Source organism: Lagenorhynchus albirostris, chromosome 13 (genome assembly GCF_949774975.1).
Source record: "Lagenorhynchus albirostris chromosome 13, mLagAlb1.1, whole genome shotgun sequence".
Taxonomy (NCBI): domain Eukaryota; kingdom Metazoa; phylum Chordata; class Mammalia; order Artiodactyla; family Delphinidae; genus Lagenorhynchus; species Lagenorhynchus albirostris.
The window spans coordinates 70,731,393-70,755,860 of record NC_083107.1 but is presented as its reverse complement, the minus strand read 5'-3'; the positions used below and the strand labels follow the sequence as shown (position 1 = coordinate 70,755,860).

The 24,468-nt window shown below is 39.7% G+C and overlaps 1 long non-coding RNA gene across 1 annotated transcript in view; it reads left to right on the top strand.

The window, feature by feature from the left end:
* LOC132531734 (uncharacterized) overlaps positions 1-24,468 on the top strand; it is a 70,486-nt gene that overhangs the window by 25,716 nt on the left and 20,302 nt on the right. Inside the window, exon 2 of the long non-coding RNA XR_009544203.1 lies at positions 7,368-7,478. This is a non-coding gene — a long non-coding RNA (uncharacterized LOC132531734). The remainder of the gene's footprint in view (positions 1-7,367; positions 7,479-24,468) is intronic.

The following is a 24,468-nucleotide window of genomic DNA, read 5'->3' as shown; positions in this document are numbered from 1 at the left end:
TTTCCCTGGAGAAAGTGAATAGCTCTAAAGAAAATTTTAAAATGCACGCTCAGTCATTCCACAGTGAACCTCACCAGGTGAAAGTCTGGCACACTTACTCAAATCTTTTTTTTTTAATTAATTTATATTTTAAAAATTTATTTTATTAAAGTATAGTTGATTTATAATGTGTTAATTTCTACTGTAGAGCAGAGTGATTCAGTTATATATATATATATATATGTGTGTATATATATATATATATATACATTCTTTTCCGTATTCTTATCCATTATGGTTTATCACAGGATACTGAATATAGTTCCATGTGCTATACAGTAGGACTGTTTTGTTTATCCATTCTCTATATAGTAGTTTTCATCTGCTAATCCCAAACTCCCAATCCATCCCTCCCCCATCCCCTCTCCCCTTGGCAACCACAAATCTGTTCCTCTATGTCTGTGAGTCTGTTTCTGTTTCATAGATAAGTTCATTCGTGTCATATTTTAGATTTCACATACAAGTGATATCGTATGGTATATGTCTTTCTCTTTCTGACTTACTTCACTTAGTATGATAAATCTCTAGGTCCATCCATGTTGCAAGACCCAGCTCTACCCACAAGAGGGCAGGCACCAGTCCCTCCCACCAGGAAGCCTACACAAGCCCCTGGACCAACCTCACCCACCAGGGAGCCGACACCAGAAACAAGAGGAGCTACAGTCCTGCAGCCTGTGGAAAGGAGGCCACAAACACAGAAAGTTAGATAAAATGAGATGACAGAGAAATATATTGCAAATGAAGGAACAAGATAAAAACCCACAAGAACAACTAAATGAAGAGAAGATAGGCAACGTACCTAAAAAAGAATTCAGAGTAATGATAGTAAAGATGATCCAAAATCTCAGAAAAAGAGTGGAGGCACAGACTGAGAAGATACAAGAAATGTTTAACAAGGAGCTAGAAGATTTAAAGAACAAACAAACAGAGATGAACACTACAATAACTGAAATGAAAAATACACTAGAGGGAATCAATAGCAAAATAACTGAGGCAGAAGAACGAATAAGTGAGCTGGAAGACAGAGTGTTGGAATTCACTGCCACAGAACAGAATAAAGAAAAAATAATGAAAAGAAATGAGGACAATCTCAGAGACCTCTGGGACAATATTAAATGCACCAACATTCTCATTATAGGGGTCCCAGAAGGAGAAGAGAAAGAGAAAGGGAAAGGGCCTGAGAAAATATTTGAAGATGTTATAGCTGAAAACTTCCCTAACATGAGAAAGGAAACACTCAAGTCCAGGAAGTACAGAGAGTCCCATACAGGATACTCAAATCTTTGAATCAGTGTTTTAGTGCCTTATTTAAAAATATGAATGGACAGCAAAAGTGTACTAGGTATTTGAAAAAGACTTAAGAGAGACAAAGACAACCAAAAATAAATGCACAAACAAGCCATAGCGAAAATTCAAAGAAAGGAGAAGCAAGCCAGGACTCAGAAAACAAACAAAACAAAACAAGAACGTTGAATTAGTCTGGAGAAAAAAATGAAGCAGTGCTTTAAAATTCTGAATAAAAATGATTTCCAATCTAAAATTCTATACCTAGGCATATTATCACTCTAATAAGAAGGGTAAAATAATGACACTTTTATTCAGGAACACTGAATGATGTGAAAAAGGAAGAAGCCAAGAAAGAGAAAGACACTGGATCCAGGAAACAGAAGATCTAACATATAAGCAAGGGGAAAAGAATTCCCAGGATTTTAGTGATGGGAAGTTTCAGGATGACAGCTGGGCAGTAGGCCTAGTGAGTGACCAGTACAGTTAAGAGAATGAAGGCAGAGGGCTCCAAGAGGGATACTTCCAGGGAGAAAACTACTTCTAGATTATCTGATGTATTTTAATGTATTCAGGGGACTTCCCTGGTGGTCCAGTGGTTAACACTCTGTGCTTCCACTTCAGGGGGCATGGGTTCGATCCCTTGTCAGGGAATTAAGATCCCACAAGCCACACGGCCACAAATAAATAAATTAATGTATTCAGAAATGATTTTTAGTTCTATTGGATAGTTTGGAGTTGAATTAGTGATTTTGACTTGGGAAATAAGCAAACAAGTAACAAAAAGACCCTGAGGCAATTATCAATATCAGGAAGAACATAAAGTTGTTCAAGTATGAAATGTTATCATAGTATACACTATCACACAGCTGTGAATAATAGAAAGGAATCATAATAATATAAATAATAAACATTTATTTAAACAAAAATGCCAATGTAACTAATTTGGTAAATGGGAATGAGGAAGTATATGTGAGCAAATATATTTGAGGGAGATGACTTAAGAGAACTAAATCTTCATTTACCATAACAGCAAGTCAATAGGTAATAGCTAACATAAAAAAATTTAAAAATGGCAATGTAAGCACATAATTTATATAAATGGAGTTAAAACCAGAAGAAAGAGCCAAAAAAATTTAAAGAAATTGCTTAAGAGGAGTGGGAATTTGGGAATAAAGCTCAAAGGGGCAGACTTCTGCTATTGTCCACTGTAAACACAGTTCTCTTTAATTTTTTTAAACAGATTCATGGGTTGGTCTCATAAAAACAAAAAAATGAGAAGAAAAACAGGGGACTTCCCTGGTGGTACAGTGGTAAAGAATCCGCCTCACAATGTAGGGGATGCAGGTTCTACCCCTGGTCAGAGATCAAAGATCCCATATGCCGCGGGGCAGCTAAGCCCGTGTGCCACAACTACTGAGCTTGCGTGTCTCAACGAGAGCCCACGTGCCTCAAACTACAAACCCCATGTGCCCTGGAGCCTGCGCACCACAACCAGAGAAGAGAAAAGCCTGCACGCCACAACTGGAGAGGAGCCTGAGCTCCACAATGAAGAGCTCTCGCACTGCAATGAAAGATCCCACATGCCTCAATGAAGATCCCATGTGCCACAACTAAGACCCAACGCAGACAAAAATAATAAAAGAAAGAAAGAAAAGAAAGAAAGAAAAGATAAACATATCACATAGGTCAGGGAACCCCCCCCAGGCCATGGACTGGTACCAGGCTGCAGCCTGTTAGGAACTGGGCCGCACGGCAGGAGGTGAGCGGCAGGTGAGCGAGGGAAGCTTCATCTGCCGCTCCCCATCACTCCCCATCGCTCGCATTACCACCTGAACCATCCCCTGCCCCCCCACCTCCCCCCCAGCCCGTGCATGGAAAGATTGTCTTCCATGAAACCAGTCCCTGGTGCCAAGAAGGTTGGGGACTGCTGACATAGGTGGTCTGAGGACCGGAATAATAGTCACATAGCAATATTTCTCTATCTCTTCTCCCCACCTCTGTTCCTTGTAAAGAGTTCTCGGAATCTATGTGGTATTTCACAAGTGTGCTGTGAATTTGTTCTCTTGGCTGCCTTGAAGTTTCTGTTCTTGCTGTCTTTTTTCAAAGGCCAACTAAAGGCCACACCGCTGCTGGCTGCTGACTCTTACTGATCTCTGTTCCCAGGCTGCCGATTCCCAGTGTCAAATTGTTGATGTTTGTGCCAGCAATACTTCTACTTGTCACTGCTGAAGCTGCTGGCTCCAAGGCTGTCAACATTTTATACCCTACTCACCCCACACACTTGTGTTTTCCTAAATGGGAGAAATTTCTCTCAATTTGCAAAATCAGGAATCAGTATTCTCTCTTGAGTATCTGCTTTTATCTTTTATCTTATGAATACTGTGGACATGCAACTGACTTTTCTTTTTGGGGGCTGGCTTCTAGGAAAGTTCTTAGCTAAATCTACTAGAGGGTGGAGAGGATCTTATGGTTTGTATGTTTGTTTATTACTTTTAAGTGACTTTTGGACTTTGTTTTAATCTTACGTTTTCACTTGTCTTTTATTCATTCATTCATTCATTCAATACTGTATTTATTTTGGTAAGGTGACTAATATCCTTTTTTTGGAAATGAGAATATATAAAAAATGGAATAAATAAGTGACAAAAATTTTTAGATTAAAAAAATTTCCTCATATTAAAATCTCTTTATCTTAGGAATCAGGACTGAATGCATGGTAGCGCTCTTGATTACTGTAGCTTTATAGCAAATCTTAAGATTGAATAGTGCATTTCCTTCAAATTCTTCTATTTCAACATTGGTTTCATCATTTTAGTTCCTTTGTCTTTCCAATAAGTTTTAGAATTGGCTTGTCTATATTTATAAAAACTTCCGCTAGAATTTTTTAAATAACACCTTTACTGAGATATAATTCACACATTATAAAATTCAACCTTTTAAAATGTACATTTCAGTGGCTTTTTATATAGTCACAGAATTGTGTAACCATCATCACTATCTAATTCCAGAATATTTTTATCACCTGAGAAAGAAAGCCCATACCCATTAGAAGTCACTCATTCAATCAGTTGAAGACCTTAGGAAAAAAAAGCTTGAGTCCCTGGAGGAAGAGAGAATTCTGCCTTGGACTCAAGCCTACAACATCAGCTCTTCTCTGAATGTCTAGCCTGCTGGCCAGTTTTGAACTTGCCAGGCCCCACAGTCGTGTGAGCCAGTTCCTACTCTGGAGAGCCCTGACTAATACAGATTTTGAAATCATACAATATGTGCCTTTTCTGTCTGGCTTTCTCATTTAGCGTAATATTTTCAAGGTTCATCCATGTTCTAGCCTGAATCCATTCTTTGTTCCCTTTTATGGCTGAATAATATTCTATTGTATAGATATATCACATTTTGTTTATCCATTCACTAGTTGATGGGCATTTGGGTTGTTCCCACTTCTGTCGATTATGAATAATGATACTGTGAACATTTGTGTACAAGTTTTTGTGGGGGTAGGTTTCAGTTCTCTTGGATTTCTCTTCAATATGTGGCCACACCATCTTACATTCCTCTCAGCATTGTATAAGTGTTCTAATTTCTCCACATCCTCGCCAAAAAGTGCCTCTCTTTTTTATTATTGCCATCAGAGGGGGTGTGAAGTGGTATCTCATTGTGATTTTTATTTGCATTTCCTTGATGGCTAGTGATGTTGAGAATTTTTCCTATTTATGTTTAGAGTCATCAGAGGACTGATTCATGCGTTCTGTCCATTTTATAGCTGCATTCAGTGGGAAAGATTGGAAATATGCTTACTTCATTTTACCTGAAAACAGAAACTTGTTAGTATTTGATTCTTAGAACAAGAGTATCTTTACATTTTCTAATTATTATTGCTGGTGAATATAAATACAATTGATTTTTTGATGTTCACACGTGATTTCCTGCAAACTTGCTAAACTCTCTTTAATTCTAGTGTTTTATCATCTACAGATAACGAAGTTTTGTTTCTGTCTTTCCAATCTTTATTTGTTTATTTATTTTACATGACTGTATTAGCTAAGAACTCCAGAACAAAAAGGTAAATTAGAAATGATGATATGACAACCCTATTTTCTTCCTGGCCAGCCCCCACCTTGAATTGTCTTATTAGCATAAACTACCTAGGGGCCCACCATGGGTCACCTTGTTAGCATAAATGTCAGGTGTGGTCCAAGGGACCCACCATGAATAACAGAGACACTTTTGCCACTTGGAAAATTCCAAGAGTGTAGAGGTTATCTCCCAGAGCTAGGACAAAGGCCAGACCTCTCTATGGAGGTCAAATTCTTTACTACACAGTGGTATGAGGATTAAATAAATAATTACATGTAAAGCTCTTAAAATATGACCTGGAACACAGTAAATTCTCAATAACTGTTAGTTACTACTATTACTATTACTGTTGTTATTAATCCTTGCCTCTTTTATTTTTGGTCTTTGACTTCTAAGAGAGCCTTGTTACCATTTTAACTTTTACTTTTGTCTATCCAACAGCCTTTGCTTTCCTAGTTTCCCTTCCTCTTACATCTCACATAAGGAGGACATTGCTTGACCGAGAGGGAAGGAAAGTGTAGAAATCAAGCTAATGTCTTTCTCCCTTCTCCCAACAATCCCTGCCTCTTCCATTCTAAACCAGCATCCTCCTTCCCTTCTTAACAGCTCTCTTTCCTTCACTCCTAAATTGGAAGATCTTGACACCGTGAACCCAAATTCTTGCATAACAATATGCTGGTACTGGTCCCCACTTTAAACAAGCTCCATCCTGTCTCCATAACTCCCCTGTATCTGCTTCATCTACCTGTTTAGACCCTCTAGGATCTGATTTTGCAATGAAAAGTTTAGAGATTATTACCAGTAGTCTCTCAACATCTTACCAATAAACAGAACACAGGAAACATTATTAACAAACTTCGCAAAATTTTCTTACTAAAGAATTCTCCTGCTAAAACTCAGGCATGCTAACTTATATATGAAGAGCAAAGCTTTAATGATGTAAGCTCATGTTAATTTTTTGAATAAACTGGTCTTACCCCTTGCCATTGCACCTGAGAAATGGTGTTTCCATATTTTTTTAACTTATGTTGCTTAACAAAATGCCTTCATTAAAAAACTGAAGGTCCCGGGCTTCCCTGGTTGACGCAGTGGTTGAGAATCCGCCTGCCGATGCAGGGGATGCGGGTTCGTGCCCCGGTCCGGGAAGATCCCACATGCCGCAGAGCGGCTGGGCCCGTGAGCCATGGCCGCTGAGCCTATGCGTCCGGAGCCTGTGCTCCGCAACGGGAGAGGCCACGACAGTGAGAGGCCCGCGTACTGCAAAAAGAAAAAAAAAAAAAAATGAAGGTCCTAGTAGAGAAATCCTGTGTGACACAAACCAGTTGCATGAGATTTACCTTATCGCTAGTTCACTTACCAAATGTTCTTTTCCAAGGGGCTGGAACTTCTAGTGCATAATTCGTTTTGGTTAAGAAAATCAGAATTCTGAATTAAAATGATTCCAAGTTGAAATAGAAAATAACTGTTTTTGGTTGTTTAAACAATCATTTCAAGGATTAAGTGACATTAGAGATCATTTAATCCAACTCCTGCCTTTTAAATATAAGGCAACTATCCAAGAATAAACAAAGTTCCATGCTGTGTTTTATGTTTTGAAGCTGTCAGAGCCTCTTAAAAAATTAACCACTGCAGGGGAGAGACAGCAGAGGATTTGCTTCTTCAAATGTTGGAAATCACACCATGATTTTCCTATTGTTTTGGGAACAACTACTTGGAAATATTTCAAGGAGTTCATTTTAAGTTCAATCACATCTAAAGTGATGGAATTTATTATAATTTATTAGTCACTGAATATCCATGTGCTCCCATGCATTTCCCAGCTCCCTTGTAGTTAAGTGGGTCTATGTGACTAGTTATGACAAATGAGATGTGAGTGGAAGTGACATGTGTCACTTCTGGGACAAAGTGTAGAGAAAAGAGCACTTGTTAGTTCTTGATGCCTCTCTCTTTTCCTGCCATTACAACAGTAGAAGCTAAATGTCGAGATGGTGTAACCAAAAGATGGGAATAGCCTGGATGTCAGGTGTGCTTAGAAGGGAGATGTCCAGAGGAGCCACGGTACCTGCAGCTAACTTCATGTAAGTGAAAAATAAACGTTAATGGGTTAAACCAACAAAAGTTTGGGATTATTTAATTCTGCAGCATAACTAATCTATCCTGGTTAACACATTAACAATACTATCTTACAATTGCTATGTTTTAAACTTGCCATAATTATCTGAAACATAATTTATAATCTTTGACATTCATACAGATTTGAAACCTTAATATTTGTATGTATCTCTTATTTTTAAAAATGATGGCAAACGAATTCTTATTTTTTCATGTTGAATGAGAAGAGAGCACAATAGAAGTCTATATCACCTATGATTAATATAAAACATGGTCAAATTTAATATTATTTAACATCTTGATTAAATCTGAATAATTAGGTAACCAAACAAATTTTTATTTAGTTTATAAGGTTGCAATTTGCTATATATATCAGCACAGGCTAAGCCATTTTGGAGGACAGCACAAAAGTTCTTTTAGGACTACATGATATGTTTTTCCTTTAATGTTTTCCTTTAATTTCCTTAAAGAGATGGACGGGTTAATTTTAATTTGTTTCCACAAAATTGAGAGCCAAAAGTTAGGTAATTTGCTCTAAGCCATACAAATGAATGGAGAAGGTAATACCAGAACCCAACTTTCATTGTTTCCACTCAGTATATGCTTCCTCAGAAAGATACAGGATGGTAAGTAGGAAGAGATGAAAAAGTAGAGGGTACACTTCTACTTCCAGGAATGAGGAGTTAAATAATTTAGACAAATCCTCTGTTGAAGACAGCTAGAATGCTGAACAAGATATAACATCATCTTTCTAGAAATAGCAAATTAACAAATAGTGAGAAATTCCTAGGCTAAGGTCCTGGAGAAGAGGAAAATCCACAGAGATGTGCCTGGAAGTGGTGTCACTTTGTTCTGAGGATGTCTAGTAATACAGAACAGGGAGTTGAGAGACCTGACTGCCTTTGGGGCTAGGAAGACAAAAGTTGGAGTCCATGGCCCACCACAGTAAGGGCCCTGCACCTTGAGTTGAGACTAGAAGGACGGACACTAGAAATAAGGGTGAATTGTACTGCAGTCTGCTCTTGAGTCATCTGTGCAGCCCAGAAAATGTCAATCTGTGAAATTGGATTAGGGTAATCTTGGATTGTTTGTGCCTCCAACTGCCTGGCAGAAGCAATGAAAATTCTCTTTGGAGAAAGAGAACATCACTGCAGGCCTCAAATTTTTTTTACAAATAATTAAAAATAAAATTGTCAGGACACAGTAAAAAAGAATCAGGTATACAAGATGAAAAATGCCATGAACAAGAAAAATAAAATATAACAGACTACTAAAACAGATCCTCAAGAATTCCAGATACAGATTGTAAAGCAGCTATGCTTATCAAAGTGAAGTAGATAAAAGGGAAGCTTGAATATTTTAGTAGAAAACTGTACAGAATTTTTAAAAAGTAACACATCAGAGTTGAAAAAGAACCAAATAGAATTTCTAATGGTAAAAAATAGAGTAACCTAAATGAAATCAGCGAATGCATTTAAGGACAAATTAGATACAGTTAAGAAAGAATTAGTGTACATGAAGACAAAAGAAACCACACAGAATGAAGCACAAAGAGAAAAAACAATGGAAGAAGAAAAGAGAGCAGAATGAAAATGTCTAACTTGTTTAATTGGAGTTTTAAAAGAAGTAAAAGACAATGGGACAGAAGCAACATTTAATGAGATAATGGCTGGGAATCTTTCAGCTCTAGACCTCAACCTACGAATTCAAGAAGCCTGGTGAATCACAAGAAGACTTGTAAAAGGAAAGCCACACATAGTCACATCATAGGGAAACCAAGAAAACCAAAGGCAAAGAGAAACTATTAAGAGCAGCTTAAGTTGCTGCTCTTAATAGCAGCAACTTAAGACAGTTGACTGTCAAAGAAGCAATAGTTAGACTGATGGCTGAATTCTTAGCAGCAGTCACTGAAGCCAAAAGATTGAGTAATGATACCTTTAATGTGCTGAGCTAAAGAGCTGCCAACCCAGAATTTTATACCTAGTGAAAATATCCCTAAAATGCTGTGTGAAAATAGCCTCAAGTCAGTAATTAAGTTTTCCCTTCTGGTACCTGCTGCAAGTACACACCTGTGTGTACTGCTCTTCTTATTCTTACTCACCTCCGCCCTATAAGCTCTGTGCTCTTTGTAACTCTGCAAGGAGCTGCGAGAGAGGTGAGAACAGGAGTGAGGTAGGAAGGCAAGATGGGGAGTTAGAAAGTTCTTACTTGGCTAACATTTTTGTAAGATGGCTTCACATCCTCTAGGGCCAGTAAATGTTTGAAAACTGGCTCTCCCACAGGCAGTTTCCAGAATTCCTCATAAATATTGAGTTGTCCATATTTTTCTTACTGCTTTGTAAGTTTTTTATACATTCTGGATACAAGCCTCTTTTCAATAATATATGGTTCAAATATAATTTCCCATTCTGTGGCTTACCTTTCCATTCTCTTAATGGTGTCTTTTGGTAAGTAGAAGTTATTACTTTTAACAAAGCTTAATTTATCATTCTTTTCCTTCTGGTGAGTGGATATTTTCTTATGTGCAAAGAAGTTCCCCTTTGTCTCTTTTAATAGCAAGGCCAACCCTTTTTCCTCAGTAGCATAAAACCCAAATTTAACTGTGTGATGTTGAACAGAACTTGGTAGCCTAACCAACAGCCATTTCCCATTTCTTCCCTGCTTACAAAACAGAATTGATGGGAGAAGAGATTAGGGGAAACGTGTACCCTAAAAACATAGGTTGTTTGGTCAAAGCACCCCACACCTGGCCCACTGAATCATAATTCTGGGACTAGAGTTTGGATGTGTGCAATTTTAAAAAGTTCCCCCAGATGTTTTGGTTGTATCTTAATAAAGATTACAAAGAAAAATAAAAACCCTCAAGTTTCAGGAATGTGATGGAAGGAAGGAGAGAATTTCATGCAGGGGTTGGAAAATAGACAGTCCAGGGAGGATAAAGATTAAGAAGGGCACAAACTTCCAGCTCTAAGATGAATAAGTTCTGAGGATCTAATGTACAGTGTGGTGACTATAATTAACGGTACTGTATTATACACTTAAAAGTTGTTGAGAGTGGATCTTAAATGTTCTCACCACACACACAAAAAGATAATTATGTGAAGGAATGGTGGTGTTAACTAACCTTATTGTGGTAATCATTTTGCAATATATACATGTATTAAATCATCACGTTGTACACCTTAAATTTTCTTGTTATATGTCAATAGTATCTCAATATAAAGCTGGGGAAAAAAAATGAAAGGCATATGCAAAAACTGACAAGAAAGATATGGGCTACAAATATACCAATGGTACCGAGGAATTCAAATTTTAATTTTGTAGGCATTTATACAAGAATGAGGATTCTAAAAAATACATGGAGATTCTTTGCACGTTTGCAGAAAAAATATCTAATTTAAAAAAGATTAAGAAAAATGTGTTGGATTTAGTTTGAATCTTCAGTCATTAGTAAACTAAGAACACTTTTAGTATAGAGGTGTGGTATAGAATTTGGGTTACATGATGTTAAAGATAGGAAATAAGGAGTCAGAAAGCAAAGAACAGGTATATATTAAATATTTAAGCAGAGAAGATGGTAATGAAATGTTTTGCAGAGTCGTACACAAAACATTTTTCAGTTTTAAGATTTGAGATCCAGGGGAATTCCCTGGCGGTCTAGTGGTTAGGACCTGGGCCCTTTGGTTTGGGAACTAAGATTCTGCAGGATGTGTGACATGTGGCGCAGCCAAAAAAAAAAAAGAAAAAGAAAAAAAAAAGGCTTGAGATCCAAGACCATTAAAATCCTTGAATCTTAGAGCTGAGAGGAACCTTAAAGGTAATCTAGTCGAATTCCGTTTAATACTTAAGTTTTCTTTACAAAGTCCTGTCATTCTGTCTATACTCAAGCTCTTTTGTCGGGGAGGTCTGCAGTATCTCCGCATGGCTTTGAGTGAGGGTTTTTCCTTTTCCACTTTCCTCCTCAAAGTTTACTGATTGTCATATTTGAAACAGGAGGACAGGTGTCAGCTGTGACGGAATGTCATCTCAGTAATTTATTTAATAGCTTTCCGAAGGAAATGATAAAAAAAAGGGTCTGGCTTGAATTTTATTTTCCAAGGGCGAACACTGGATCAAACTTAAATAAATAGGACAGTGTAAGAAATAGTGGTTCGTCAAGAATGAAGTTTTGAAGGTCAGTCCTTTGTTTTATTTATTTATTTATTTAGTCCTTTGTTTTAGTCTTTGTGAGGAAAATTTAACTGTGTGGTATTTATTATGGCAATCCCGAGTCAGAAATTTGAGGAGGAGCCATATCATTTAGGAATGACTTTGGCTGAAAGAAACAGAATATCCGACTAAAACTGCTCAAAGCACATGACCCATAATATGCCACTTAAGAAAACGTGTGAAAGCAGGTTGATGACTGGGGTGCTCGGCAGCTGGATGACGGTCGGGCACAAGGGCTGTTCCCGTGTCCTGCCCGTTCTGGCCACCAGATGGCGCAGCTGCTCTACAGTGTATCCTCAGAGTGCCGAGTCCCAAGCAGGAAGGAAGGAGACAAGCAAAAGGGCTGTCTCTTTCTCTTAAGTCTCCCTAAGCAGGAAGAAACATTGAGGCTCCCAGCAAACGTCTTGGGCCTGAATTTGACCTCATGTCCATCGCTAGACTCACAAAAGGGAAGTGAGAGTGACATGATTTGCTTAGGCTCTGAAAATGGGCACATCATTGCCCAATCGAAATAGGGCTTTTATTTTATGTATGTAATTATTATTACTATTATTAAGCCAGAAAGAAGTGGGCAATAGCTGCTGGGTAGACTACTAATAGCCTTGCCAGAGGAGCTCAGGAGAAATTATACACACTAAATCCACCTGGCCCTGTGCCAAGGCAGGATAATGCCTCTTCAGAAACTAGTAAAATGTTTTTCTTCCTCTGATAATTATTCATTCTCTTCAGTGACTTAGAAAAACTTTTTGGACTACATTTCTTGCCATTAAGTACTTGAAGAATATAGAAACAGACTGTAAAACTATTTTTAAAAGTCACTCTGCTTCTAACCCAAACTTCTTACTCTAGCTCTTAGCACTACACGAGTTGTACAAATCACCTCCAGTTTACATATTATAGAAGAGCCTTACATGGAAAAGAATAAATCATTTTCAAATTAGACATTCCATCTAGAACTGAGTAGCTGATTCCCAGCACTGTCTTTTATTTCTGACATGCTTTTACATGAGAGTAATCTTCTACTTGCAGTAATTCTCAGGATAAAATTTTCTTCTCAAAGCTCATTTTACGAAGTGTTTTTTGTTTTTTTTAGTTTTGAAGAATAAAGCAATTATTCTTGAGTCTTGAAATTGCACATCAAGTCCAGGAACATGAATTATTCTTTGTTTTTGAAATTGCATATCAAGTCCAGAAACACTGACTTTTTAATTTAAAATATTAATGTCAAGTGATGGCTGTAAACATCTCGTATTTTCACCCTCATTCTCTCAGTGTGCCTCTCTTTCTCGGTAGATCCTCATTCCTACTGGATTTCCATTGCACGCCAATTATCTAGGCTACTGCTGTTTACTGACAGCTGTTCTCTGCCCACCATGCAGCCACCCTTCTGCTGGTAACTGGACTCTCATTCCCATCTGTGGAAATCCCTGCCTCCCCAGTGTGGTTGCTTTGGCTGTGGCTTCACCCCTGGCTCAGGCACAGAGCTTGTGATCTAAATCAATCCAAATATTGCATTCCCCTGGCCAGACTGATTCAGAATCAATGAGAAGTAATGATACTTTTGCTGGGACTTCTGGGAGAGAGATTCATTCTCTGTCCTGCTAGATTTTTATGTTTAATGCAAGGCTCAGAGTTGCTGTAGCCATCTTGACATCTTAAGGGGGAACCCTGTGAGAACTGACCTGTGAAGAGAGAGAGAGCTGAGAGAGAGTGAGAGGCACCCTGGTGATACTTTTCAGCCTTTAATCCAAGACAGCAGCGTAGAAGCAAGCCCTATTCCTGGACTGTTCAGTTACATAATCAAGTAAGTTCCTGTTTTGTTTAAGCCAGTATTTGGATCAGATCTTTTCTCACTTGCTGTCAAAAGAGATCTAACCTGCTATCAAAAGCTATACAAATGTTCAGAATCTCTTATGACCAAGAAGTGTCCTCAGATACTGAACATGTCATAAAAATTAATATGGAAAATACTTGTTAGGGAATAAATGCACTTATAACTTGTCATGTCTAATATTTTTGCTGTCTTTTCTCCAAATAATAATGTTCACTCATCATACAATACAATATAGAAGAATTTGAATTAGTATTCTCCATTTTACATACTTAATATATTCTTTCTTTTTTTGTTGTTGTTTTCTATAAATTTATGTATTTGTTTAATTTTGGCTGCGTTGAGTCTTCTTTACTGCATGCGGGCTTTCTCTAGTTGCGGTGAGCCGGGGCTACTCTTCGTTGCAATGCGCAGGCTTCTCATTGTGGTGGCTTCTCTTGTTGCAGAGCACGGGCTCTAGAGTGCAGGCTCAGTGGTTGTGGCACATGGGCTTAGTTGCTCCGCGGCATGTGGCATCTTCCTGGACCAGGGCTCGAGCCCGTGGTCCCAGCATTGGCAGGCGGATTCTTAACCACGACGCCACGGGGGAAGTCCCTCATTCTCTTTAAAGGCAATATAGAATTTCTTGTGAGGCAACTGACATTAACTTTTTTCATTAAAAAAATTAAGGTATAACTTATGTACAGCAAATTTTACCCTTTTTAGTATAGGGTTCTGCAAGTTTTGACTAACACATATCTTCCTTTGTCATTTTGATCGATAATGCCAAGTAGCCCTTTTGAGAAAGTTGTGTAGATATGTGTACCTGCTTTTCTACAATCTTGTCAATTCAGATGTGTCATCAAACTTTTTGATCTTTATCCATCTGTAGGTGAAAGTGGTATTACATTATCATTTAAAATTTTATTTCTCTTATTATGATGAAGCTTTTCATTTGTATAAGATTCATTGAGATGTCCTTTCCTGGGAATGATCCAAACCTTTTCTTTTTCGGTCCATTTTTCTACTGTGGGTTGGTCTTCTTATTCATATCAAGTAAGCACTCTTGATATATTAAGAAATTAGTCCTTGTTTGGTATATAAGTTACAAAACTTTGGGGAACGATGTTCACAGAAACATCACATAAGAACTGTACCCCTTAACACACACACACACAACAAACACTTAAACCTTTGTCAACCACTGGGAGTGCACTGTATAAACAAAATTCTCCTCCAGGAGAACTAAACTTCCAAAATTAGGTATTGGCTCAGGAGATTGTCATGCTTTGCAAAGGAATCAGAGATGCATTGTCTGGAAACAAAAGTAAAATGCACATGTCTGCAATTAACTGTATAGTCTTTGAACAATCTACAAGGATTAAGAGTAAATTTTTAAAAATATATTTATTTATTTATTTGGCTGTGCCAAATAGTTGAGGCACTTGAGATCTTTGTTGCAGCACGCGTGCGGGATCTAGTTCCCCGACCAGGGATTGAACCCGGGCCCCCTACATTGGGAGTGCGGAGGCTTAGCCACTGGACCACCAGGGAAGTCCCAAGAGTAAATGTTTTATTATCTATAATATAACTGACCTGGGTCTCTCTAATTAATATATGAGAATATCCATCAGTTAATTTCAAGCACATGGAAAAATATAAAGTCACTTCTGGGTGCTTCCTGCCTTATCTTTTCAAAACTATCACATCATACTAAAATGAAGAATACGTTCACAGTTTCAGTGATCTAATCTCCAAACTGCACATGTAATATTCAGTAGAGATCTCTATATTTCAGGATGTAATGGAGAAGAGGTGGGATGTAGAAAATTAAAAATTACTTTATTTTCACATGGCATGGAGAAATAAAATGTGTTATTTGGCCCCCAATACAGCAGAAGACAGCTTGTGAACTAAAAATGAGGGCACAGAAAACTTTACTTGATTTATTTGGATAAATAAATTTATAGAATCTTTAGGAGAGAACCTCCAGGAAGAGGGAGGTGGAAATAGGGGGAGAAGAGTGACTCAATATGCCTTCTTACATATGGGACAGTGGACATAAGGGTATAATTAAGTCATCCATTATGAGCTTGTACCAGGTGAGTACTAGTCACTGCCTTTGATTTTTTTTTTTTTTTTTTTTAGAGCAGAGAAAGATTTATTGCAGGGCCATGCAAGGAGATGGGTGGCTCATGCCCCAAAATACCCTGAACTACCTGAAGGGTTTCAGCAAAGAATTTTTTTTAACATCTTTTTTAGAGTATAATTGCTTTACAATGGCGAGTTAGTTTCTGCTGTATAACAAAGTGAATCAGCTATACATACGCATATATCCCCATGTCTCCTCTCTCTTGCGTTTCCCTCCCACCTTCCCTATCCCACCCCTCTAGGTGGTCACAAAGTACCGAGCTGATCTCTCTGTGCTATGCAGCTGCTTCCCACTAGCTATGTTTTACATTTGGTAGTGTATATATGTCCATGCCACTCTCTCACTTCGTCCCAGCTTACCCTTCCCCCTCCCCGTGTCCTCAAATCCATTCTGTATGTCTGCGTCTGCGTTTTTTTAGATTCCATATATATGTGTTACCATACGGTATTTGTTTTTCTCTTTCTGACTTACTTCACTCTGTATGACAGACTCTAGGTCCATCCACTGCCTTTGATTTTAATTTGCATATTGATATTACACATTTTGTGTACTCTGTCATTATACATGACTTTTTTTCAAACATGGATAATTGGTAGAAGTCATACATATTGGCAGCCTTTTAATTCTTTCTCTTTCACACCAATCCTTTTGTGTAACCAGCTCACTGAACAAGCAGGACTTGTACTTTGTGACCATAGAAGCAACTTATTTTTATTTCCTACTCTCTTTTTAAAGCTCTCTGTGGGAGGGAAGCCCTTGCCTTCCCCTCTGGGTGGAGATTCCAGCACTTGCATCACATTCTGCTCACTTTCAGGTAATAAGAATCCTTATGGTGGCTTTAAGTCCCAAACACAACCTCAACCTAGTAATTAAAGCTTATCCCTTACTTCAGCTGCGGCCTGTTGCAGGTGAGAGTCTGTGATCCAGGAAAGGTGAGAGGGGGAAACAGCGTCTCTTGCTCACGTGCCTCTCCCCAGCTGGACACTGTCTGTGAGGAGCCAAGAGCAGGCATGAGAGCAAGGAGCGAAGTGAGCGGTAAGAAAGTACCTTGCTTCCTGGTGGAGGCTGGCTGGCTTCCCTTCTCCGGGCCTAGTGATGCCCACTCTCATGGGCAGTTTTCTAGGTCCTTCATGCATTCTGCTCCTGGGCCTTCACTGACCCATCCTGTGACCTGAGAAGTGCCCTTTCTTTTTTTTTTTTTTTTGCTGTACGCGGGCCTCTCAGTGTTGTGGCTTCTCCCGTTGCGGAGCACAGGCTCCGGACGTGCAGGCTCAGTGGCCATGGCTCACGGGCCCAGCCGCTCCACGGCATGTGGGATCTTCCCAGACTGGGGCACGAACCCGTGTCCCCTGCATCGGCAGGCGGACTCTCAGCCACTGCGCCACCAGGGAAGCCCGCACCCTTTCTTTTGATTGGTTGCCTCTGCTCTCTTCTTGGCACCGCTCCTGCCAGTCTGCTTTCTACCTATGTCCCCTCACACCACAAAGCTGCCCTCGAGGGCAGGACCCACTGAAATGACGTCTGGACAGCAGGAGAGGTCCTGCTCATGCTGTGGGTGTGGGCAGCCCCTGTGTCACCTTTATTTAGCTTTCTCAGTCACGGGCCCCTGTAAGCAACCCTACTTGGAGTGGGTCTCCAGGGCGTCCTACTGAAGCTCCCTTACCTTTGAGGGGAAGGTTTCAAAGCTCCCTTCAGAGGAACCCTCCTCCCAAAGTTCTTCCTCTCTCCTCTTTCAACACGGTAGGGCCTCAGTGTGGGTTCCTTGTCTAACCTGTTCTTGGCACCTGCTTTGAAGTTCCCACATGGCCTCACACCTCACTTTGGAATCTGAAATCTATCAAAACTAGGGGCATGAGTCAAACCTCCCATTTACACATCCTGTCATGTTGTTTTCTCTTTTTCTTCTGAAGGAAATTCCTTTTACTTGTAGAGTTATTGCTAGCAAAACTTTCTCCCTGCCAGAGGGCATCACTCAAATTGGTGAAATGGCCTTTATTATCTCATGTCCCTGGGAGGCCCCTCAGCTGTCTTTGTCTCTATTTAGGTCACCTGTTTTTGATTAGGCAACATATGCGCATGGTATAAAATTCAAAAGGCACAAAAGGGAGGAGCGAGAAAAGCAGGTTTCTCCTCAACCCTGATCACTTGGATTCCTTATCCCTCCCTCCAAAAGTAACAACTATTTTGAGATCTGGAGTATGTTTCCAGAAGTATCGATACAGGTACAAGTACATGTGTCTATGAAACCTTTTGCTTATAAAGGTAGCATGTAACACACTTTTCTGTACTCTGTTCTTTCCACTTAATATATATTGTAGATCATTACATACCAGCACATATAAAGCTATTTCTTTCTTTGTAATGTCTACATTAAATTTCAAGGGGTATAACATAATTTGCTTCACCAGTTCCATAGTTATAAAGATTCAGATTTATCTTTGTTGACTGATTTAAATAACCCATTTACGTAATGGTTTGAGCATGGGCTCTGGAACCAGGCTGTCTGTATTTATGTTTCAGCTCAACCACTTACTTTCTGTGTGGCCCGAGGCATTCTACTTAACCTCTCTGTGCTTCAGTTGCTGCATCTCTAAAATGGGTGTAAAAATAATATTTACCTCTTAGAGTTGTGACGATTAAATGAGGTAATACATGTAAAGAGCTTATAACCATGCTTAGCACACACTAAGCGCTTAATTAATATACGTTAGTGTTTATTCTTACTGGATAAAATTGCTCTGTGCCCTCCTGCTGTTCCTAAGCCTGGTTTCGATTTGTAGAGGGACAGAGCTATTGTTTCTCCCCTGTGGTGTTGCGGGGAGGGACTGTGATTCAGACATGCTGTCTGGTACTTGCTGATCTCAGGGGTGCCTGGGTGCTCTTTGCTACTTTGTTCTCACAGATGAAGTCTGGGGTCTAGGACTTGTGGCCTGGTTCTCTCAGCCAGGTGAGGCCTTATGGCACTTCCTGGGCCATTCACCTTCCCTCCTGGCCCTAAAACCCATCTGAGGTCTGGCTGCTTCTCCAGTTTAGCCCAGTCCAGGCAGTTTGCTCTGTATTCTCTCAATTCAGAGCCATGGCTTTCTTACTTTGGTGATCCCCTCTGACAAGCTTCACTCTCAGCTTCTGTCAAGAGTCTTCAGTAAGTTTCTGGGCAGGAGCCTTCTTCTTTGTCTTTTGTGTTATGCTCTAATCTAATGAATGCACCTCTCCAAATTCTCCGTCGTCTCTTGGTTGGCTAAAGGTTGTCCTGTAGTACTTTCTTCCAGAAAGGAACAACAGTTCACCCTTGAACAACATGGGTTCAAACTGAGAATTCACTCACACATGGATTTTTTTCAATAAATATGTTGGAAAATTTTTTGGAGATTTGTGACAAATTGTAAAAGCTCACAGATGAATTGTGGAGCCTAGAAATATTAAAAAAATTAAGAAAAAGTTAGTTATGTCATGAATGCATAAAGTATTATGTAGATACTAGTCCATTTTATCATCTACTACCAAAAAAATAAACAAATCTATTATGAAAGTTAAAATTTATCAAAACTTATGCAAATAAACACTGCGCCATTCGCAGCTGAGTGAAATGTAAACAAAAGTAAAGATCGGTATTAAGGCATAATTGCATACAGTCAACTGTGGTACATACTGTACCGCTGTAGTAATTTCGTAGCCACCTCCTGTTGCTATCGTGCTGAGCTCACATAAAATGCCGGGTGACACATTTTCTCCGCATGAGCAGTTGGTGGCTCCAGTAAATTGCACGTCGTAGTAAAAAGTGATCTCCTGCGGGTCTCGCATATTTTTCTTCGTGTTTACTTCAATACTGCAACCTTGAATAACACATGGGAATCACACAAAGTGCCACTACCGATGCTGGAAGTGCTCCCAAGAAACAGAGAAAAGGCATGACGATACAAGAAAAAGTTAAATTGCTTGATATGTACCGTAGATGGAGGTCTGCAGCTGTGGTTGCAGCCATTTCAGGATAAATGAACCCAGCGTTAAGGGCCATTTAAACAAGAAAAGGAAACTCGTGAAGCCACTGTTGCTGCAGCTACACCAGCAGGGGCGAAAACCTTGCACTTTTTTGCGAAATACCTTTTTACCTGGCATTGAAGATGCAGTTTTATGTGGTGCACGATTGCTGTAAGAAAGGCATACCTATAGACGCTAATATAATTCAAGGAAAAGCAAGGTCATGCTATGACAACTTAAAGCAAAAGGAAGGTGAAGCATCTAAAGCTGGAGAATTTAATGCCAACAGGATGGTTTGATAATTTTAGAAAGAGGTTTGGCTTTCAAAACGTCAAGATAACAAGAGAAGCAGCTTCTGCTGACCAAGTGGCATCAGACAAGTTCCCAGACACCATTAAGAAAACCACTGATGAGAAAGGGTATCTGCCTGTACAGGTTTTTAATGCAGATGAAAGTTCCCTTTTCTGGAAAAAAAAAAAAATGCCGTGAAGGGCATTTATTAGTAAGGAAGAGAATCAAGCACCAGGATTTAAGGCTGGAAGGGATAGGCTCACTCTACTGTTCTGTGCAAATGCAGTTGGGTTTACGATCAGGACTGCCTGTATCTATAAATCTGCTAACCCCCAAGCCTTGAAGGGAAGAGATAAACACCAGCTGCCAATCTTTTGACTGTACAAGAAGGCCTGGACAATAAGAACCCTTTTTCTGGATTGGTTCCATCAAAGTCAGGAAGCACCTTTCCAGTAAGCCTTTTAAAGTTCTTTTGATATTGTACAATGTCCCTGGCCACCCAGAACCCCGTGAGTTCAACACCAAAGGTGAGCTGTTTGAGTGGTTTACTTGCCCCCAAACACAACGTCTCTAATTTAGCCTGTAGGTCGGGGATCATAAAGACCTTTAAGGCTCATTACACACAATACTCTTTGGAAAGGATTGTCAACCCTATGGAAGAGAACCCCAGTAGAGAGAACATCATGAATGTCTGGTAGGATTACACCATGAAGATGCCATCGTTGTTAGAGAAAAAGCTGTGAAAGCCATCAAGCCCCAAATAATAAATTCCTGCTGGAGAAAACTGTGTCCAGATGCCGTGTGTGACTTCACTGGATTTATGACAGAACCAATCAACGGAGTCAAGAAAGAGATTGTGGATAGGGCAAAAAAGGTTGGGGGAGGGAGTGAAGGGTTTCAGGACATAGATCTTGGAGAAATTTAAGATATAATAGACATCATACCGGACGAATTAACAGAAGATGACTTGATGGGTATGAGTTCTTTGGAACAAGTGCCAGACGATGAGGAAGAAGATGTAGAAGAAGCAGTGCCAGAAAACAAACGGACCTTAGACAATCTGGCAGAAGGATTTTGATTATTCAAGACTGGTTTTGACTTCTTTTATGACGTGGACCCTTCTATGATATGGGCACTGAAACTAAAGCAAATGCTGAAAGAATGACTGGTACTGTATAGAAACATTTTAAGAGAAATGAAGAAGGAATAAGTCAGGCAGAAATCATGATGTCTTTCTGTAAAGTTACACTGAATATGCCTGTCTCTCCTGCTGCCCCTTCCATCTTCTCCACCTCTTGCACCTCTGCCACCCCTGAGACAGCAAGTCCAACCCCTCCTCTTCCTCCTCTTCCTCAGGCTGCTCAACATGAAGATGTCAAGAATAAAGACGTTGGACTTCCCTGGTGGTGCAGTGGTTAAGAATCCGCCTGCCAATGCAGGGCACACGGGTTCAAGCCCTTGTCCGGGAAGATCCCACATGCCGCGGAGCAACTAAGCCCGTGCACAACAACTACTGAGCCTGCACTCTAGAGCCTGCGAGCCACAACTACTGAGCCCTCGCGCCACAACTACTGAAGCCCATGCACCTAGAGCCCGTGCTCCGCAACAAGAGAAGCAGCCACCTCGATGAGAAGCCTGCGCACCACAACGAAGAGTAGCCCCCAATCACCACAACTAGAGAAAGCCCACATGCAGCAATGAAGAACACAGCCAAAATTAAATAAATAAATTAATTTTAAAAAAAGAAAAAAGAATGAAGACCTTTATGATGATCCACTTTCACTTAATGAATAGTAAACAGTCATCATGCTGTACCTTTAATAAACTTATCTGCTGTGTATGTATGTGAGTGTGTTTGTGTGAAAATCTAATAATTGTATGGCAAGAACTGTATGAGACATTTTTGTGTCATCATCATCATTATCATCACCTAAGTATTCATCGTGTAGAACATTGTGTGCAAGACTTGGATTGAAGTGGAGATTCTATCCCTACCTAGGCATAAGGTGAGTGATATTTAATATAAACTTAATAATGTGTTAGTTTTCTTACTGTTTTATAACTTTACCTTAAAAGAATTACGTTACAGTTTAGTGCGCCTCTCTTGTAATTGGAAGAACAGTATCAGCCGATCATCGTAGTGTTTTGTATCATGCAAAACAATATTGATGTAGGCACTGACAGACAATTCATCTTGTAAACATGATGTAAGCTTACAGTATTGATAAATACAGTACAGTACTGTAGATATATGTTCTCTTTTTTTTTTTTTAAATCGGGGGATAGTTGCTTCACAATGTTGTGCTAGTTTCTGTTGTACAGCAAAGTGAATCAGCCATATGTATACGCATATCCCCTCCTTTCTGGATTTCCCTCCCATCAAGGTCACTGCAGAGCATCGAGTAGAGTTACCCATACTATACAGAAGGCTCTTACTACTTATCTGTTCCATACATAGCAGTGTATACATGTCAGTCCCAATCTCCCAATTCATCCCACCTCCCTTCCCCCACTTGGGGTCCATACGTTTGTTCTCTATGTCAGTGTCTCTAGTTCTGCTTTGCAGATAGGCTCATCTGTACCATTTTTCTAGATTCCACATATATGCGTTAATATATGATATTTGTTTTTCTCTTTCTGACTTACTTCACTCTGTCTCTAGGTGCATCCACATCTCTACAAATGACCCAATTTCATTCCTTTTAATGGCTGAGTAATATTCCACTGTGTATATGTACCATATCTTCTTTACCCGTTCATCTTTCAGTGGACATTTAGGTTGCTTCCATGTCCTGGCTATTGTAAATAGTTTGTAATAAACATTGGGGTGCATGTGTCTTTTTGAATTATGGTTTTCTCAGGGTCTTCCTTATGTTTTTAGTAATAACATTTTCTTTTCTCTAACTTACTTTTTTGTAAGAATACAGCATATAATACATATAACATACAAAATATATGTTAATCAACTTTGTTATCAGTAAGGCTTCTGGTCAACAGTAGGCTATTTGTAGTTAAATTTGGGAGGATTTAAAAGTTATATGCAGATTTTTGACTGCACATGGGTCAGTGCCCCAAACCCCTGTGTTATTGAAGGGACAATTGTATATTCCCTGACTTTTGGCATGTTTGACAATATTTGTCTGTTGCGTTTATATTAAATATGCTGAGTATGAAAATCTTGGATCACACTCCTTTCTTTATAAGGATTGCCTCACTGTGTTCTGTTGTTGAATGTGACTATGGAGAAGTCTAAAGCTCATCTGAAACTTTTTCCCTTTATAGATTAGTTGATAATTTTGCATGAATGCTCAAAGTATTTTTTTTTCTTTATCATTAAAGACCAGTAACTTTATTGGTACATATTCTTTTGTTTGTTTGTTTTTGTTTTTTTTTTTTTGCGGTACGCGTGCCTCTCACTGTTGTGGCCTCTCCCATTATGGAGCACAGGCTCCAGGTGCGCAGGCTCAGCGGCCATGGCTCACGGGCCCAGCCGCTCCGCGGCATGTGGCATCTTCCCGGACCAGGGCACGAACCTGTGTCCCCTGCATCGGCAGGCAGACTCTCAACCACTGCGCCACCAGGGAAGCCCCCCTAGGGAAGCCCCCCTAGAGGTTATTTTTTCTTTAGTTCCTCGAGTTTATGGAGATTGGTTATGATTTTCACTGGCTTTGTGGCAAGATTTTTCTGCTGTTATTCTTTATCTGCTAGTCATTTTTCCCTCTTGATTTCCTTCTTTTTTCTTGTATTTTTGTAAAGCGCTGTGCTCTTCCCCTTTTGATTATTTCCCACCTTTAGTAAGGGCACTTTTTCCTGCAGGGCTGATACACTACCCATTTCCAAAGGACAACATCCATATTGTATTCTCTCCAGGGGGCGCCGTTCACACAGAATATGATATGAATAGTGTCTTCTGAGACACCTCTGCTGAGACGACCTATCTGCTGAAATTCTTGTGGCGAAGGGACCAGAGGAGAGTGCCAAACCTCTCCCCGAGCCCCCATGATATCAGCGGGGTTTGTATGTGTGCTTGTGTGAGCTGGTCTAGCTTTTCCTCCTCTTCAGAGAAGGTTAGCAACTGCAGGGCAGCTTATTACTGACAGCCATTCTTCTACCTGACATCACCATGGTGGGTCTGTTAACCTTCTTTCCTCACCTGCTGCCCCTGCCCTCTGTGGTCTCCAAAAGGGTCCGAGGAAACTTCAACAGCTGACCTGCACCAATTCTTGTTCTAAGCAAGTATTGTTGGTTTTGCACCTCAGGAATCCACTTATGTTTGAGCTGAGTTCTGCCAGCTCTGCAATATGCAATTTCCCTGCCTGAATCTCCTTTCTCAGGTTGGATTATCACCATAGAAAACAGCCTTTCTTCATATATATTAAGGTTCATGGTGAAAGCGGCTTAGCCATTTCATCAAAGATGAAGTTGCTTATTCTCCTTACTGCTTTCAGGTGATTTAAAAAATTTTGCTGTCACAAACAGTGCTGCAATGTATATAATTCAGTTTGTATATATGCAA